Below are 7,500 nucleotides of genomic sequence, written 5' to 3'. Positions count from 1 at the left end.
TTAGGTACTTACGAAGCTCTACTAAGGTGCCATCCTAGTTAGGAAGAGAAATTAACACAAGAAACTTAGCGCTAAGTGACCATCCTAGCAAAAAACTGTTTAAGTTACCATCTTAAGGTGATGACGACGCTCACCGCTAACATGAGCAGATGTTGTGTAATGTTTTTCAAGGAATCTCGCAAGAAACAGGTGAAAATGCGTAAAAATTATATCTGAAATAAATATCTAGGGAGTTTCCAACAATCATTTGTTCATTTTAAGCTTGATAACTGAAGTTATCTAATTACAACTGTTGTTGTCATCTTTTCAAAGCAACAATCAGCCAGCGCCAACTTCGACTGCGTACAATGGCGACTCCAGACAACAAAGAAAAAAAAAAAAAAAGAAGAGCAGGTAGGTAAACTGGACGCCAGATGAAACCCTACATCTGGCACAGTTTTACAAGAAACACGCAAAGATACTCCGTGATGATTTATCAACAGCTGGTTGTTCCAAGCAAGCAAGGAACACGGCATTGAACACCATCAATGAAGAGGTGTATACTGTGTCCGGCATTCCTCGCACTGAGAAGGAGTGCCAAAAGCGATAGCAAATCATCAAGTCTGAGGCGCGAGAAATGCGACAAAACAGAGAAGAGAAATGTATACGTACTGCCGCAGGTAAGAGTTATTCATTTGGCAGCTGTTTTTTTGTGTTATGTTTGTGTGTGAGTTATAGCAAGATTTATTTAAATATGTTAGGCTAGATAGAAACTTCATACTTTCACCCTACCTAAAAATTTCTGATGTATCTTTTTTTTTTTTTCTTTTAGGTAGTGAAGCAAGGTAACTTCACTTAAAAACACATTCAAAATAATCCTCTGTTGGTAGCCATAATACCTAAGGAAGAAATTAAGTAGTAAGTAGAGTTGGGTTTACAACTGTTATTTGCACACATTTCTAAGGTGCTAAATCTCTCTCCTGACTTATTCACGTAATGTAACTGAATTAAACGCAAACTAGTGGTATTCCTGCAGACAGTTTTGGTTCTATTGTTTAGGTTAATTGAAATTTAGATCGTGGGATCTACTAGAATAAATTCTAGTAAAGTGTTAGTGCTGTAAGTAGAGCAGCAACATTCGATGTTTTTGTATTGGTATTTAATACTTGAATTATTTTTTGTTCCCTGTATAAATGTTTATTTGCCAGTCATGTTATGCATCTTTCTAATAACTTGGATGCATTTATTGCACAGGAATTGTGATGCTATGTATACCTGTAGCCAATAATATTGGCTCCAATCAAACATCTGACTTACTTTAATTATGTAATAGCATGCATTTCACTGGTGTAAGTCAGGAGTTGTAATCCGCTGCTAGGTAGGAGAAGCAAACTGAATAGAAAAATTCACACGGAGTAACCCAAATCTGACTATCCCGGGCCTTGTCCACTAGGATAGGCGCCATCTAGCAGTCACAGTATTAAATTGTAAGATACTTCCTTAAGGTTAAATATATATTTAAGCTGTAGTATGTATGTATATAAAGTATGTAGTATATAAATATGTAACATGGGGATTTGTGCTGTAAGGCTGCAAGATTAATAAACCGAATATTATCATACACATGCTCTGGTGTGTGTGTGTGTGTGTGCGTGTGTGTGTGTGTGTGTGTGTGTGTGTGTGTGTATACTTTTACATTCCACTGATTTGTTTTCTCGCCAAGTCGTGGCGAGAAAAAGCGCGCCGTCGCCCAAAATGAAAAGGAACAAAGAGAAGATATTTATGGAATTCTCTCATCTCACTTTTCTTCTTCACTTTACTTATTATTCCCGTTTTCTTCTTATCATTATTACTATTATTATTATTATTATTCTTATCATTATTACTATTATCATTATTATTATTACCATTATTATTTTATTCATTTCTTTTCGTTATTTTTGTCTTTTCATTTATTATTTCTGTTTACTATTCAGTTTCTTTATGACTGTGATCATCCTCTACTGACCGCTCTTTCATCACTAAAAAACTCATTTGTATTGATAAATAAAAGCAAGATGAGGAAATAGCACGAAAATTTTGTCTTTTCTAGATTGAATAACTATATAACAATATAGAGTAAAAGAAAAATTCATGGTCTCTGTCTTCTTCTATTTAGATATATTAATGGTACGCATTTTTCTTATCAATGTTTGTGTATATATATATATATATATATATATATATATATATATATATATATATATATATATATATATATATATATATATATATATATATATATATATATATATATATATATATATATATATATATATATATATATATATATATATATATATATATATATATATATATATATATATATTACTTTCACAGTGTTTCTTTTCCTTTGTTTTGTTCTTTTAATTTAAGTGCAGTCGCTAGAGCGCGCTCGTGTTTGTGTGTGTGTGTGTGTGTGTATGTGTGTGTGTGTGTGTGTGTGTGTGTGTGTGTGTGTGTGTGTGTATGTGTGTGTGCGTTTTAATAATAATTATTATCATTTTGTCTTATAAACTCCTCTCCTCTGACTGTCATGAGCCTCGTTCTCATCGCCGCAATGTTGCATCTCTTGTTATCTTCTACCGCTATTTTTCACGCTAATTACTCTTCTGATCTTGTTAACTGCATGCTTCACCTCCTTCCACGCCTTCGTTGCACAGGGCTTTCTTCTTTCTCTCATTCCTATCATGTCCACCTCTAAAGCAAGAGTTAACCAGTATTCTCAGTCATTCATCCTTTTCTCTGGTAAACTCTGGTAAACCCTGGAAGTCTGTATTTCCTCCTTTTTTGACCATTCTGTCTGACATCTGCATGGGAACTGGCAATAAGTGAGCTATATTTTTCATAATTTTTGTTGCCCTAGGCCACTAGCCCTCTTGCATAAAAAAAGAAAATTACTTTTTATTTATTTATTTTTTAAGAACATAAGAACATAAGAAATAAGGGAAGCCGCAAGAAACCATCAGGCCTACACGTGGCAGTCCCTGTATGATATATACCTACCTATATTCACCTATCATCCCTATCCATAAATCTGTAATCTTCTCCTAAAGCTCCCTAATGATCTTAAAGCTCCCTAATGAGTTTCGATGGAGGTTTACTGTAGGAAACTGATGTTCAACTTTGCGCAGCAGTGTAATTGCTACAGCATTCGAAATGTTTGTTTTTTTTTTTTTATGTTGGAGGGACACTGGCTAAGGGCAACAAAAATCAAATAGATAAAAAAAAAAGCTCACTGAGATGCCAATCCCATAAAAGGGTACAAAGCGGTAGTCAAGAATTGAAGGATAAGTGTCTTGAAACCTCCCTCTTGAAGGAATTCAAGTCATAGGAAGGTGGAAATACAGAAGCAGGCAGGTAGCTCCAAAGTTTACCAGAGAAAGGGATGAATGATTGAGAATACTAGTTAACTCCTGCATTTAGAAAGGTGGACAGAATAGGGGTGAGAGAAAGAAGAGTCTTGTGCAGCGAGGCCGCGGGAGGAGGGGAGGCATGCAGTTATAGCAAGATCAGAAGAGCAGTTAGCATGAAAATAGCGATAGAAGACAGCTAGAGATGCAACATTGCGGCGATGAGAGAGAGGCTGAAAATAGTCAGTTAGAGGAGAGGAGTTCATGAGACGAAAAGCTTTTGATTCCACCCTGTCCAGAAGAGCGGTATGAGTGGAACCGCCTCCAGACATGTGAAGCATACTCCATACATGAATGGATAAGGTCCTTGTACAGAGTTAGCAGCTGGGGGGGAGTTGGTGGTGAGAAAAACTAGCGGAGACGTTTCAGAACGCCAAACTTCATAGAAGCTGTTTTAGTTAGAGATGAGATGTGAAGTTTCCAGGTTCAGATTATAAGTAAAGGACAGACCAAGGAAGTTCAGTGTAGAAGAGGGGGACAGTTGAGTGTCATTGAAGAAGAGGGAACAGTTGTCTGGAAGGTTGCGTTGAGTTGATAGATGGAGGAATTGAGTTTTTGAGGCACTGAACAATACCAAGTTTGCTCTGCCCCAATCAGAAATTTTAGAAAGATCAGAAGTCAGGCGTTCTGTGGCTTCCCTGCATGAAATGTTTACTTCCTGAAGTGTTGGACGTCTATGAAAAGACGTGGAAAAGTGCAGGGTGGTATCATCAGCGTAAGAGTGGATAGGACAAGAAGTTTGGTTTAGAAGGTCATTGATGAATAATAAGAAGAGAGTAGGTGACAGGACAGAACCCTGAGGAACAGATGCCTTGCATCTCCTGCCTCTTGCTGCAGATTGGTTTCTGAAATTGTGTCTTGGTAGCAAGCAATCTGACTTTAGTCAATGCCTGAGTTCAGCTGCCCTCTTAAATGTGTCACACATTCTTTATCCAAAATGCTTTCGTTGGTATATACTTTCTTTGACAAATGATGGACAAATGTCATTTGTTTCCTGTCAGCCACTATTGTCGCCATTTACTGTTGTTGCTTCTGTTTCCTAAAAGAAAGAAAGAAAGAAATTAATCATACGTTGAAAAAAAAAAGTTGATTCTGAATCCACGTAACGCTTGTTAATACGAATGATCTATGGCATTATGTTTCTCGTTTGAAGACGTAACATGTGAATGAATAAATAAATAAATAAATAAAATATAATGAATTAATTGTCCTAATTTTCTCTGTGCGACGAAACTAACTATATGTGTAAGAAATGGGACATGGGATACTGTGTAGGGAATACTTGGAGTTTGTGAGAGCAGCACCACATCAACGGACTAACAACCACCAAGAGGTCGATGGAGTTCGTCCATCACGAGGAGGGAATGCTACGTAGTTCCGACTGCTGTCCTCTCCTCTCTGCTCTTATATAGTCTTTGGTTTATCCCCAGGGAGTCGTCTCTTATTCATCCTCCTCCTCTACGTCACTGATAAGGAGGGAACACGACAGATGAGAACCCAGACGGGTCACAGTCAAAGGTTCGCTATCAAGTAGTTGGGTGCTTCTCGAAGTTTCGTAGGCATGGTTGGCTTGTCTCCACGCTCCTACGAGACTTGCTTAAGGGATGTCAGTTTTTTTTTTTTTTTTTTCTTGTGGTTTATTGAAATTTATGGATCAAATTATATAAAATTTTTAAACCTACTAACACGTTAAGACGTTATACATCAGTTGTTCCCAGACTTTCTTTTAAGCTCGTTACCCGATTTAATATTTAAGAAAATGTAACCATGGATAAATACTGATTATGCTGTAAAACGCAGTATACATACTTACCTGCTTACGTCTATACCTCGGCTGATGATTACAGAGAGACTGACAGTGTGAAACAATAGTGGTTCTAAACCTATTCTAACATAATGTGCCCTTCCGGGAGCTTTTGAGAAATACATGTACCCTTGCTCCTAGGACGATTAATTACATAAGAAAATTGCTTCAATATTTTCCATGTTTCTCTGGTGTAAAGACTGATATATAAATAAAAATATTAGGTCTTTATTTTAAACATAAATAATTGTTATTAATTCCTAAATAATTGTTATATAGTGTTGAATGTATAATAAAACAAATGCCACATCTCGAAGCTGTGAGGCGCGAATTGCGTCTGAGTATAACATACTAATATGATACAAAATTTTGTAATACTTTAATCTCAGTTCAAATTTATTTTATTTATTTATTTATTTTTTTTACTGACTCAATTTTCTTCCTAAAACATCTTTTCTGCTGCACATTCTTACGATTGCGAACTGGTCATGTCATGTACATGCTACGTAACACACAATAACCTTCAGACTTTTCCTACTGTGCACTCATATACACTGACCATATAATTTAAGTACGTCCATGTTACATAACACACAATATTTTCTTGATATTCTGAATTCTTCACTTTTTTCTTCATCCTCCATTATCGCCGAAAATCTTTTTTATAACAACTCCAGGTAGTAGCTTACCCCAGTTTGGGAGCCAATGCGATAAATGAAGAGAAATCAAAGAAAAAAAAATCTTACGCAAAATCCCTGAAGTCACGTGTTACCTGCCCTCCTCTCCTTGCTGACAGCCTTTGCTCACAGCCGCGTCGTCTGTTCGGGATGTGTCAGACCGCCTGGGGAACTTTCGACACGCTGTGAGGTTTGTGATCTCTGTGTGTTGCCCTGTTAGTTGTACTCAGACTCAATCTGTTAGTCAGACTTTCTCTGACCATTGACAATTCTGTTGTCATTCGTGGCGTTAATGTTAACCTGTGTTTTGTCTCCATCCAAATAGAACGCTACTGTCTCTGTCCGACAATTGTTAGTTTTGTTATCATTCAAGGCGTCAGTGTTGTCCCGTGCTTTGAGTCTCCACCTGAAGGCAGAGCGTTCCTGCTTCTGTCTTGATTATATATTTGACCCTTATAGTTGGGAATATAGACAGCTCTCGGCATCTTACCTGTATAGTCTAACCTCCAGAACAGAGAAAGAACTGACAAGGAGATCTGACAGAAATATTATGAATGAGCTAAAAGAGGAATCAGGACAGTTTAGCACACGCGCGCGCGCGCGCGCGCACACACACACACACACACACACACACACACACACACACACACACACACACACACACACACACACACACACACACACACACCTCAGTACTAATATCTTTCCCTGTCACGTGGCAGATGAGTTTTCCGCCTGTACATGTAACAAAGGTTTTCACTTCTATTATTATTTCCATGATTAATGCTCCTTTAAACTTGCTAACTACATACCTCCCTCCCTTCGTTGTACAAGATTTTCTTCTTATTATTCTCGTCCCTTTTCTGTTCATCTCATATTGCAAAAGTCGACCAGCATCTTCAGTCTTTGAGCCCTTTTACTGGTAAATTTGGAACTCTCCACCTTCGAAAGTTGGGTCAGCGCATTGGCGATGGAGCGAACAACGGCCAGACGTAGTACTGTCGGTCAGTGGGGTCAGCTCCCCTTCACTTTCAACTAGTATATTCATATCCCAGCCGGCTTATTTTGTAATTTTTAGTTTTTACATTTGATTCTTTTAAATTTGAACAATATCTTATTTTTATTACTCATCATCATCATCATTATTATTATTATTATTATTATTATTATTATTATTATTATTATTATTATTATTATTATCATTATTATTATAACTTATTATTTTTATTTTATTTTAACGATACCAGTATTTTTATGCAATATAATAATTCAGAGTAATGATGACCTTAGTTGTTGCGGAACCACGCAAGAAATTTTTTAATCACTTCACTTTCTTCTGTTTCTGTATTTCCCCCTGATAACAGCTTAAACTTTCAAAAGGGAGCATAAACGCATACAAGAAAATAAAATAATGTTTGTTTTGGCTCTTCTACCCTTGATTGTAGTAATCTTTCTGTATCACTATCTTAAGTATCCTTTCAAGTTGCAGTGATAGACGGCAATTGTTGTACTGAACCTATCAGCAGTAGTATTCCACGGGGTTACGTCCTATCATCCATCCTATTCCTGTTATCTTTGAATGATCTCA

This window comes from Scylla paramamosain, chromosome 41 (genome assembly GCF_035594125.1).
Source record: "Scylla paramamosain isolate STU-SP2022 chromosome 41, ASM3559412v1, whole genome shotgun sequence".
NCBI lineage: Eukaryota > Metazoa > Arthropoda > Malacostraca > Decapoda > Portunidae > Scylla > Scylla paramamosain.
This window is presented reverse-complemented; position numbering follows the sequence as displayed.